The sequence below is a fragment of the Mobula hypostoma genome, chromosome 4 (assembly GCF_963921235.1).
Source record: "Mobula hypostoma chromosome 4, sMobHyp1.1, whole genome shotgun sequence".
NCBI classification, from domain to species: Eukaryota; Metazoa; Chordata; class Chondrichthyes; order Myliobatiformes; family Myliobatidae; genus Mobula; species Mobula hypostoma.
Genome location: NC_086100.1, coordinates 128591127 through 128603999, shown reverse-complemented (window position 1 = coordinate 128603999; position 12873 = coordinate 128591127).

Genomic DNA, 12873 nt, shown 5'->3' with positions numbered 1-12873 from the left:
TTACTTATTATAAATATTAGATCCTCAGAGCCTCATAATTGATTACAATGTTCATATCATCTCTTGATAACCCACTGTTCTTTTAGACTTTGCTCAAAGTGCACTAGTTTTTGAAAATCAATGTGGCATTTCTGTATTTGGCATTTCATGAGAAATTGGACTGAAGAAACTGTATTATTTCTTCGCATTATTGCTGTTCACTACTGTAGTACAGTGTTAGCTAGTATGATTCCCATACTCAAGTCACACAGTGATGTAGTTCCTGTACAATGAATGGGGTTAAGTTCAGAATCTGACCTTCTGATTGCTCTTGACCACATTGCTCTAGTCCACAGCCCGGCCAAAATATTGCTGCCACACCTTATGTACCTTCAGACAGAACATCAGGTTTTGCCTTAGCTATGATAATGTCATAACTTTCCTCTTTACTGGCCACAGTGTTTGATGTTGGACTTAAACAATAGGCGATTGATTGTAGCCATTAAGAAAATTGCAGAAGCAGACCAAATGAAAATAGAGTGGAGACAGTATAGTGTGGAATAACTGAAGTATGGATTTGTATCAACACAATGCAACCAACAACAATCTATTGTGTGAAAATGTTTTTTAAATAATGCTCCTTGAACATTTGAAGAGAATACATTCTGATAAAGCAAACAATAACTTGGTTTATTTTCAATCACATTGAGAAAACCTTCAGTAATAGAAAATACTTCAAAACATGTTTACCAGAGCTTCACAACAAAGCAGTGATAGTCTGCTTGCTTCATACAACCTTTCATTGTTCATTGCTAAATCTGGAAAGCACCACACAATTGGAGAACTGATCCTGCCAGCAATAAGGGAGATTCTGGCTACGGTTTTGTACAAGTCACAAGGTCAAATGAGTAAAGAGATTCTGCTCAATGACAACTCTGTTCAAAGATGAATAAATGAAATGTCTGAAAATCTGGAAGACACATTGTGCAACATACTTAGGACAGCAGAATTTGCTCTGCAGCTGGATGATTCAACTTTGTCAGGCAATGAGTCTTTGCTTCTTGGTTATGTTCACTTCATAAAAGATGAAAACATGGATTCAAGAGTTTTTATTTGCAAGGGGACTGAAAACAGACACAAAGGAGAGTCAATATTTGGGTTATTGAGCAACTTTTCCAAAAAGGAGATCCCACCCACCAACTTTCTTGCTTGTGCAACACAGACACCATCAAAAACAGGATGCCACTGTGGGGTTATTACTTTCTTGACAAAAGCTGTGCATAACATATTTACCATTCACTGTGTAAGTCACAGACAACATCTTGTTGCAAAAAAAACCTGTGATTGGCTGCACAAATCATTAACTACTGTTATCACAGCAATAAATAAAATCAAGTCAACTCTTTTGAGAGCTTTGTATTGAGAATGATGAACAGTTGCTGTTGCATACAGAAGTCAGATGGCTCTCAAAAGGAGACTGCCTGAGATGCTTTCATGTGATTTATGAAACTATGATAAAATTCTTTGAAGACTCAAGTGCTTCATTCTGTATCAACCCAAAAATATTAGGCATGACGTTACTTATTTGCCAGAATTATTCGCGAAGGTTAATGAAACCTTTTTTCAATTTCTGGGAAATGATGTGAATCTTATCAAGGTCAAATCAGTCATCTCCAACTTTGTAATGCTCTCATGCAGTGTGTTGAAACTCTGACTAAACACCAAGTTAAACCAGAGGCAATGAAGATCGAGTTGTAGTAATGTTAATCATTTACTGTGCACTCTTCCACATTAACATTGTATGGTGAAAAGGCATTGCTTCTATAATGTTTCTTTGTGGGTAGAAACAGAGCTCTTCACGATCATGCTGCACGCATGGCACCCACCTTTACACCTTCCCGAACCGGAGATTACACATAAGACACGGCGAAACCAGAGGTTACGTCATCACATGCCGCGATATACCATAGACAATGAATTTACCTTTGTTAGACTAACATAATTATCAACCTTTAACTTTAACTAGAAAATAGTAACAAACAAATCATTTAGAGTGTAGACCCAACAGTCAAATAAATGCCTTAAAGGCAACTCAACCTTTACAGATTACTTCCGGTTTAAGATGGTGATACTGAAGTCGGGCGACAGCTTACTGGTAGTTCAAGAGACAAGAAATTTGACTAAAAACATTATTAATAACAAATTTTCTAGTTCTAAATTCAAAGCAAAATTTATTATCAGAGTACATACATGCAACAACATACATACCCTGAGGATTTTTTTTCCACAGGCGTATTAGCAAATCTATAGAACAGTAACTGTAAACAAGATATGTAAACTGTAAATATCAAGACCTATAAGCTATAAAAACTGTGCAAATGTAGATAATAAATAGAGATTAATATTGAGCATGAAATAGCAAGATAAAAGAGTACTTAAGTGAGTATAATTATCCCCCTTTGTTCAAGAGCCTGATGTGAGGGGTAGTAACTGTTCTTGAACCTGGTGGTGCGAGTCCTGAGGCACCTGTACCTTCTACCTGATGGCTGCAGCAAGAAAAGAGCATGGCCTGGGTGATGAGGATCTTTGATGATGGATGCTGCTTTTCCACGGCAATGTTTCATGTAGATGAGTGCAGTGGTTGGGAGAGTTTTACCTGTGATGTACTGGGCCAAATCCACCAACTTTTGTAGGATTTTATGCCACAATGCAGCCAGTCAGCACACTTTCCACCACACATTTATGGAAGTTTGCCAAGATTTTTGATGACATGCCATATTTCTGCAGACTCCTAAGGAAGTTGAGCCACTGATGTGCTTTCTTTGCAATTATATTTAAATGATGCATCCAGGACAGGTCCTCTCAGATACTGACACCCAGGAGTTTCAAGTTACAGACCTCTCCATGTCTGATCCTCCAATGATTACTGGCTCATGGACCTCTGGTTTCCCTCTCCTGAAATCTACTACTAGTTCCTTGATCTTATTGACATTGAGTGAGAGGTTGTTGTTATTACACCAGTCAACCAAGTTTTTGATCTCCCTCCTGTATGCTGATTCATCACCACATTTGTTAAAGCCCACAGCGGTGGTGCCATCAGCAAACTTGTATATAGTGTTGGAGTTGTAATTAGTCAAAGGTATAAAGTGAGTAGAGCAGGAGACTAAGCACAGATACCTGTGGTGCTCCTGTGCTGATGAAGATTGTAGAGACATTTTTGCCAATCCGACCTTTCTGGGGTCTACAAGTGAGGAAATCCAGGAACCAATTGCACAAGGGGTATTGAGGCCCAGGTCTTGGAGTTTACTGATTAGTTTTGAGAGTATAATAGTGTTAAATGCCGAGCTGTAATTGAAAACAAGCATCCTGAAATATGCACCTTTGCTGTTCATATGTTCCAGGGTTGTGTGAAGAACCAACGAGATAACATCTGCTGTAGACCTGTTGCTTCAGTAGGCAAACTGGAGCAAATCCAAGTCACCACTCAGGCAGGAGCTGATATGCTTCAACACCAGCCTATCAAAACACTTTATCACTGTGGATGAATTGAATTGAATTGACTTTATTACTTACATCCTTCATATACATAGAGTAAAAATCTTTAAGTTACATCTCTGTCTAAATGTGAAATTTATAATAAATGGTATGTACAACAGGACAGTCAATATAGCATAGAAATATGGTTGTGTCAGCATGAATTAAGTAATCTGTTGGCCTGGTGGAAGAAGCTGTCCTGGAGCCTGTTGGTTCTGGCTTTTATGTTGCGGTACCGTTTCCCAGATGGTAGCAGCTGGAACAGTTTGTGGGGTGACTTCGGGCCCATTTCACACAACCTGTCTTTATAAATGTCCTGAATAGTGGGAAGTTCACATCTACAGATGTGCTGGGCTGTCCGCACCACTCTCTGCAGAGTCCTGTGATTGAGGGAAGTACAGTTCTCATACCAGGCAGTGATGTAGCCAGTCAGGATGCTCTCAATTGTGCCCCTATAGAAAGTTCTTAGGATTTGGTGGCCCATACCAAACTTCTTCAACCATCTGAGGTGAAAGAGGCACTGAAGCCTGCTTGAAGAAGGCAGATACCACACACTGCTGGAGCAAAAGGTTAAAGATATCTGTGAATACACTGGACAGTTGGTCAGCTCAGGTCTTCAATACTCGGCCAGGCACTCCGTTAGGACCTGATCATGAAACCACATATTTCACTTCTTTTATGTCTTTGACATTTGTTTTTCATCTTGAATGAGATTCTGGAACTGTTGCAGCCTGTGCTTTGCAGTTTGGAGATTGTTTGGTGTTTCAGAGCTCTGAAGTCTCCGAGAGGATTCCAGGAGAGGCAGTGTGTGGGACCCTAGTGGCAAAAAGGCTGCAAGTTATTTCGCTGATGAAAGCTTCCATTGTTCGCCGACTAAAGTGACGAGGGAGACTGAAGCGCTGGCTACCTGCCTTTTTATCACTGGTGAGATCACTCTGCTACCAAGAGAGGAGACTGCCTTTTTATCACCGGTGAAATTGCTCTGTAATGGAGAGAGGAGACTGCCTGTTGATCACTGGTGAGATTGTTCTGGCACGGAGAGAGGAGACTGCCTTTTTATCGCTGGTGAGATTGCTCTGTTATGGAGGGGAGACTGCCTTTTGATCGCTGATGTGATCGCTCTGTTACGGAGAGGAAATATCTTGCCCAGGTTTTCTGCATTTTGGATTTTTTTTCCAGTGTTATGGTTTTTTTTAATATTCTGTATTTTTCCCCTGATCTTCCTTGTAGTTTTGTGTGAGGAAGGAGGGACTTGGGGGTCGATGTGCCTGTTTTATTTTTGTGGGGGAGGGGGAAGGGATTTGGGGGTTGATGATCGTGCTGCCATGTTTTTCTTTCTTGGATTCACAGCTATCTGGAGAAGGAGAATTACAGAGTTGCAGACTTTGATCATAATAAATGAGGGCTCATTCTCCTGAAGGCCGCCTGTACGTCATCTTCAGATACTGAGACCAAAGTATCATCGGGAGATATGGAGGTGCGTTGTGTTTCCTCCCTCCTCTGGTGATCAAAGCCAGCATAGAAGGCATTGAGCTCATCTGGAGGTGAAGCCCTGCTGTCCCCTACGTCACACGATTTCATTTTGTAGGACATTATGGCATTCAAACGCTGCCACAGCTGTCGAGCATCCCTCGTTGATTCCAGTCTAGTCTGGAATCTCAATTTTGTCCCAGAGACGGCTTTCCGGAGATCATATTTGCACCTTTTGTAGCATTCTTGATCGCTGGACTTGAATGCCTCTAATGCTGGGTTTCATTGTTCATCCAGGCTTCTGATTGGGGAAAACCCTGAACAATTTTGTGGGGATGCTCTCATGCACAGCTGCTTTAATAGCTATAAAGCTGTAACAATACCTCTCGGCTCTTAAACTCAATCCCACGGTTGATGAAGGCCAATGCATCATAAACCTTCTAAAGTACACAGTCAACCTGTACAGCAGCTTTGAGTGTCCTACGGATCAGGACCCCAAGATCCCTCTGATCCTCCACACTGCCAAAAGTCTTACCATTAATACTATATTTTGCCATCATATTTGACCTACCAAAATGAACCACCTCACACTTATCTGGGTTGAACTCCATCTGCCACTTCTCGGCCCAGTTTTGCATCCCATCAATGTCCCACTGTAACCTCTGACAGCCCTTCACACTATCCACAACACCCCCAACCTTTGTGTCATATAACCATAATTACAGCACGGAAACAGGCCATCTCGGCCCTTTTAGTCCGAGCCGAATGCTTACTCTCACCTAGTCCCACCGACCTGCACTCAACCCATAACCCTTCATTCCTTTCCTGTCCATATATCTATCCAATTTTTCTTTAAATGACAATATCGAACCTGCCTCTACCACTTCTACTGGAAGCTCGTTCCACACAGCCACCACTCTGAGTAAAGAAGTTCCCCCTCATATTACACCTAAACTTTTGCTCCATAACTCTCAACTCGTGGCCTCTTGTTTGAATCTCCCTTATTCTCAATGGAAAAAAATCTATCCATGTCAACCATCTATCCTCCTCATTATTTTAAATACCTCTTATCAAGTCCCCCCTCAACCTTCTACTCTCTAAAGAATAAAGACCTAACTTGTTCAACCTTTCTCTGTAACTCAGGTGCTGAAACCCAGGTAACATTTTAGTAAATCTACTCTGTACTCTCTATATTTTGTTGATATCTTTCCTATAATTCGGTGACCAGAACTGTACACAATACTCCAAATTTGGCCTTACCAATGCCTTGTACAATTTTAACATTACATCCCGACTCCTATACTCAATGCTCTGATTTATAAAGGCCAGCATACCAAAGGCTTTCTTCACCACCTTATCCACATGAGATTCCACCGTCAGGGAACTATGCACCATTATTCCTAGATCACTCTGTTCTACTACATTCTTCAATGCCCTACCATTTACCATGTATGTCCTATTTTGGTTAGTCCTACCAAAATGTAGCACCTTACACTTATCAGCATTAAACTCCATCTGCCATCTTTCAGCCCACTCTTCTAACTGGCCTAAATCTCTCTGCAAGCTTTGAAAACCTGCTTCATTATCCACAACACTATCTATCTTAGTATCATCTGCATACTTACTAATCCAATTTACCACCCCATCATCCAGATCATTAATGTATATGACAAACAACATTGGACCCAGTACAGATCCCTGAGGCACACAACTAGTCACCAGCCTCCACCTGACAAACAGTTATCCACCACTACTCTTTGGCATCTCTCATCCAGCCACTGTTAAATCCATTTTAATACTTCAATATTAATACCTAACGATTGAACCTTCCTAACTAACCTTCCATGTGGAACCTTGTCAAAGGCCTTACTGAAGTCCATATAGACAACATCCACTGCTTTACCCTCGTCGACTTTCCTAGTAACCTCTTCAAAAAATTCAATAAGATTTGTCAAACATGACCTTCAACGCACAAATCCATGTTGACTGTTCCTAAGGAGGAGGAGAAGATGGCGGCGCGACGCAGCACGCGCAGCCTCTCCAGTGAATGATATCTGTAATCTGTCAAGCAGGGTATCATGCACAATTCTGATTTGATGGAGAAAGACGTGAGTACAGAGGAACATCTGCAGAAACTTCTGAAATGCCCACTTCGCTGCCGCTGCTACTGTGTGGTAACCAGAATCTCCAGCGGAGAAGGCCCCGAATCCTCGGCTTTGCTTGTTTCGGCAGCCGGGATCGAAGGCGCTCGGGAGGCTGTATCGGAGGGGCTGGTCATAGGCTCGAAGTTTTCGGATGGACGGACTCAGTGTCGGCTGTGGTCGGGTGCTTCCAAAGCATCGGCAGTTGTCGGTGCCTGGAGGTTTACAGCAGGGAGTTTCTCCCTTTTGCCGCCTGCTATTGGGGACTCGGGAGTCGATCGGGACTTGAGTCTTTTTTTTTTACCGTGCCCATGGTTTGTTCTTTATCAAATTATGGTATAGTTACAGAAGTGCAAAGCAATATGTTATAACTATGTGGTTCTGTCAGTGTTAGTCTTTGGTTTGTCCTGTTTTTCTGTGATATCACTCTGGAGAAACACTATCATTTCTTAATGCACGTATGCATTTATAAATGACAATAAATGAGGACTGAGTGTTCTCATAATCTAATCTAATCAAATCCCGTCTATCCAGATAATCATATATACCATATCTAAGAATACTTTCCATTAATTTACCCACCACTGCCATCAAACTTACAGACTGGTAATTGCTAGGTTTACTCTTAGAACCCTTTTTAAACAATGGAACATGAGCAATACGCCAATCTTTCATCACCATCCTCGTTTCTAATGACTTTTGAAATATTTCTGTTAGAGCCCCTGCTATTTCTACACTAATTTCCCTCAAGGTCCTAGGGAATATCCTGTCAGGACCCGGAGACTTATCCACTTTTATATTCCTTAAAAGTGCCAGTACTTCCTCTTCTTTAATCATCATAGTTTCCATAACTTCCCTACTTGTTTCCCTTACCTTACACAATTCAATATCCTTCTCCTTAGTGAATACCGTAGAAGAAATAGTTCAAAATCTCCCCCATCTCTTTTGGCTCCTCACATAGCTGTCCACTCTGATTCTCTTAGGGACCAATTTTATCCTTCACTATCCTTTAACTGTAGAAACCCCTTGGATTTATTTTCACCTTACTTGCCAAAGCAACCTCTTATCTTCTTTTAGCTGTTCAAATTTCTTTAAGATTCTTTTTACATTTATATTCCGAGCACCTCCTTTACTCCAAGCTGCCTATATTTATTGTAGATATCTCTCTTTTTCCAAACCAAGTTTCCAATATCCCTTGAAAACCATGGCTCTCTCAAACTTTTAATCTTTCCTTTCAACCTAACAGGAACAAAGATTCTGTACCCTCAAAATTTCACCTTTAAATTACCTCCATTTCTCTATTACATCCTTCCCATAAAACAAATTGTCCCAATCCACTCCTTCTAAATCCTTTCGTATCTCCTCAAAGTTAGCCTTTCTCCAATTATAAATCTCAACCCTGGTTCCAGACCTATCCTTCTCCATAATTATATTGAAACTAATGGCATTGTGATCACAGGACCCGAAGTGCTCCCCAACACATACCTCTGTCACCTGACCTAAGGGACTGGCAGCTGTTGGTGGACCTCGAAGTTCCCCAACCATATCGCAGCCACCACCCTGCGACCAGACATTGTCCTAGTGTTTGAGTCGACTAAGCAAGTGGTGCTGCTGGACCTGACAGTCCCATGGGAAGATAGCTTGGAAGAGGCCTTTGAAAGGAAGCTCTCCAAGTACGCAGGACTGGTCAGCAATTGTCAGCAGGCTGGATGGAGGGCGAGGTGTCTCCCAGTGGAGGTTGGTTGTAGGGGATTCATAGCCCATTCTTTAGTTAGAGCCTTCAGCATTTTGGGTATCGAGGGAGAGAGGAAGAGGAGAGCCATCTGCAGTACCACTGATGTGGCAGAGAGGGCCTCAAGATGGCTGTGGCTCAGAAGAGGGGAGCCATGGAGTCATAAGTAGCTAGCCATCTGGACACAAGCTGGGGTCTGATCAGCCCCAGCTGGGTCACCTGGAGGAGGTTGTATGATGTTGAAAGACCCGAAACACCCGATGATTCCAGGAACATCACTGAAGATGTGTCCAGAAGCATCAATAGATGTATGTACACAGCTCTCATTCCCTAACAGGAGATCCAGCACTGCCCCTTCTCTAGTTGGTACCTCTATGTATTGCTGCAAAAAACTATCCTGCACACATTTTACAAACTCCAAACCATCCAGCCCTTTTACAGTATGGGCTTCCCAGTCTATGCGTGGAAAATTAAAATCTCCCACAGTCACAACCTTGTGCTTACTACAAATATCTGCTATCTCCTTACAAATTTGCTCCTCCAGTTCTCACTCCCCATTAAGTGGTCTACAATACACACCTATAAGTGTGACTACACCTTTCCCATTCTTCAATTCCACCCAAATAGCCTCCCTAGATGAGCCCTCTAATCTATCCTGCCGTAGCACCGTTGTAAGATTTTCTCTGACAAGCAATGCAACACCTCCCCCTCTTGTCCCTCCAATTCTATCACACTTGAAACAACAAAAACCCGGAATATTTAGTTGCCAATCACACCCCTCCTGCAACCATGTTTCACTAATAGCTACAACATCATATTTCCAGGTATCAATCCATGCTCTAAGCTCATCCACCTTTCTTACAATGCTCCTCACATTAAAATAAATGCATTTAAGAAATTCTCCACCTCTTACTCTGTTTATCACTAACAGTGCAATCAACTTTACTATTTTCTTTTTCTTCCTTCTCCCCTACATCTGTTCCTACAATCTTGTTCCCCCTCCCCCCTATATCTAGTTTAAATCCACCAGAGCCTCTCTAGCAAACCTACCTGCAAGATTATTTGTCCCCCTCCAGTTCAGATGTAAACCGTCCAGCTGGAACAGGTCCCACCTTCCTTGGAAAACTGCCTAATTATCTATAAATCTGAAGCCCTCCCTCCTGCACCATGTCTTCAGCCACGTGTTGATCTACTCTATCTCACTGTTCTAAACCCACCTGCACGTGGCACTGGTAGCAATCCTGAGATTGCCATCCCGGAGGTCATGTCCTTTAACTTGGCGCCTAACTCCCCAAACTAACCTTTCAGGACCTCCTCACTCTTCCTACCCAAGTCATTGGTCCCTACATGGACCACGACATCCGGCTGCTCACCCTCCCTCTTGAGAATACTGAGAACTCGATCTGAGATATTGCGGGCCCTGGCACCAGGGTGGCAACAGACCATCTGGGATTCTCAATCTCTTCCACAGAACCTCTTATCTGTCCCCCTATCGAATCCCCTATCATTACTGCTCTCCTCTTTTCCCTCCTTCCCTTCTGAGCTGAGGGTCCAGTCTTGGTGCCAGAGATGCAACCACAGCAACTTATCCCTGGTAGGTCGTCCCCACTAACAGTATCCAAAATGGTATACTTATTATTGATGGGAACGGCCACAGGGGTGCTCTGCTCATTCTGTCTATTCCCCTTCCCTCTCCTGACAGTCACCCAGCTACCTGCCTCCTGACTTTTAGGGGTGACCATCTCCCTGCAGCTCTTGTTTATTTCTGCCTCTGCCTCATGAATGATCTGAAGTTCATCCAGCTCCAGTTCCCTAACACGGTTTGTTAGGAGCTGCAGCTGGATGCACCTTTTGCAGGTGTAGTCATCAGGGACAATTGTGCTCGACCTGACTTCCCACATACTGGAAACGGAGCACTCGACTGCCCTATCTCCTGCGCCCATTACCTACTCTTAAGTTAATTATAGTAATTAAAGGAACTTACTGGGCCTTACCTCACTGGGAGCAGGCTCGTCCTCAGCCTTCCTACCCTGTCTCCCACTACTCCGTCGCCCGCTCAGTTAATCTGCTCGTTTTAACTCTCTCGTTGTTGTTGCCTCACGGGCCGACTTTCACACGCTTGCACAGTTGTGCCCCGTTCAAACTGCTAAAGAAATGACCAACCCTTCTCAATCTGATCGCTTTTTTCATCAGCAAACTTACTAACCCATCCTTTCATTTCCTCATCCAGATCATTTATAAAAATCATGAAGAGAAGGGGTCCCAAAACAGATCCCTGAGGCACACTGCTGGGTCACCAGCCTCCATGCAGAATATGACCTGTCTACAACCACTCTGCCTTCTGTGTGCAAGCCAGTTCTGGATCCACAAACAAGGTCCCCATGGACCCCATGCCTCCTTACTTTCTCAATAAGCCTTGCATGGGGTACCTTATCAAATGCCTTGCTGAAATCCATATACATGACATCTACTGCTCTACCTTCAATGTGTTTAGTCACATCTTCAAAAAATTCAATTAGGCTCAAAAGGCATGACCTGCCTTTGACAAAGCTATGCTGACTATTCCTAATTATATTATGCCTCTCCAAATGTTCATAAATCCTGCCTCTCAGGATCTTCTCCATCAACTTTCCAACCACTGAAGTAAGACTCACTGGTCTATAATTTCTTGGGTTAACTCTACTCCCTTTCTTGAATAAGGGAACAACATCTGCAACCCTCCAAATGTCCAGAACCTCTCCCATCCCCATTGATGATGTAAAGATCATCGCCAGAGACAAAGCAATCTCCTCCCTCCCTTCTCACAGTAGCCTGGGGTACATCTCGTCCGGGTTTTTTCAGACTTCTTGCTTTGTGGCTTTGAGAAGACAAATCTCAATGTTGTATAATTTATACATACTTTGACAATAAATCTTTGAGCATCATTGATTTGGAAGAGAAAAGGAATACCAGATGATGATCTTCATGTATAGCGTGTCCGCCTGAGTGTGCTGCGTAAAGATATGGCAACAAGATTGTAACATCTTCTCTTGATCCAAATTGCAGATTGGGTGATAAATCCATTCCTGCATACTTATAATGAATAATAGGAAGGATGGAGGAAGAACTGACCTCACTACAAAATGAGTTTGGGCTGAAGCCTAGGTTAAAAAAAAATTGTATCAGGACGTTGGGTTTCAGAAAGAAATCCCTGAATGCTATCCTGCACTGTGAACAAAGGTCAAGATGTTCTCTAATGCCTTTCCAATATAATATTTAGTAGAGTGCAGTCACCCAACTTCTTTCAAAGCAATGAAACAGACCTGCAAATTACTGAACGTGGAGATCTGAGAATCCTGAGTGACATTCAACTTGATGTTGAGAGGCTGACATCACTGCACCAAGTCCATCCATCTCACTAAGATGAAAAGGCAATGAAGTAGTGAATAGTTGGTCTACTAATCTGCACTTTAAAATTGCAGTGACAATTGTTTTTTCTGTAACTGAATGAAGAAATTATTTTATTGGTAGCTTTAAACAGATTTGAAAAATTTTTGCTATTATTTGTCCCTGTTTTGAATCTGCAGTTCCTATTTTCTTTCACCATGCATCGTAAATCAAAATTCTTAATAGTTTTTATGTAATGCTAGAAAAGGAGATGGGGGTGCTTGGGACGTGGTCTTGGAGCCCACAAACATTTGGGAACGCTGCTCTAGACAATAAGTATCTTCAAAGCATTGTAAACATAATACATCAATGTTGCCTTCAGAGACCCTGGATTAAGTGAGAGAAGGCTTCATGAGCATTATTATCATTCAGTTAATACTGTGGGCTGGATGGAACTCTATTGTCTGAGGTCCTTCTATAAACCTGAATGTAGTGGCACTGAGCTGATCTACTGTGATGAAGTGCTTTGAGAGGTTGGTCATGGCTGGAATCAACTTTTGCCTAAGCAAGGACCTGAACCCATTACGATAGGTCTACAGCAGATGCAATCTCACTGGCTCTCCACTGGCACTGGATCACCTGAACAATAGT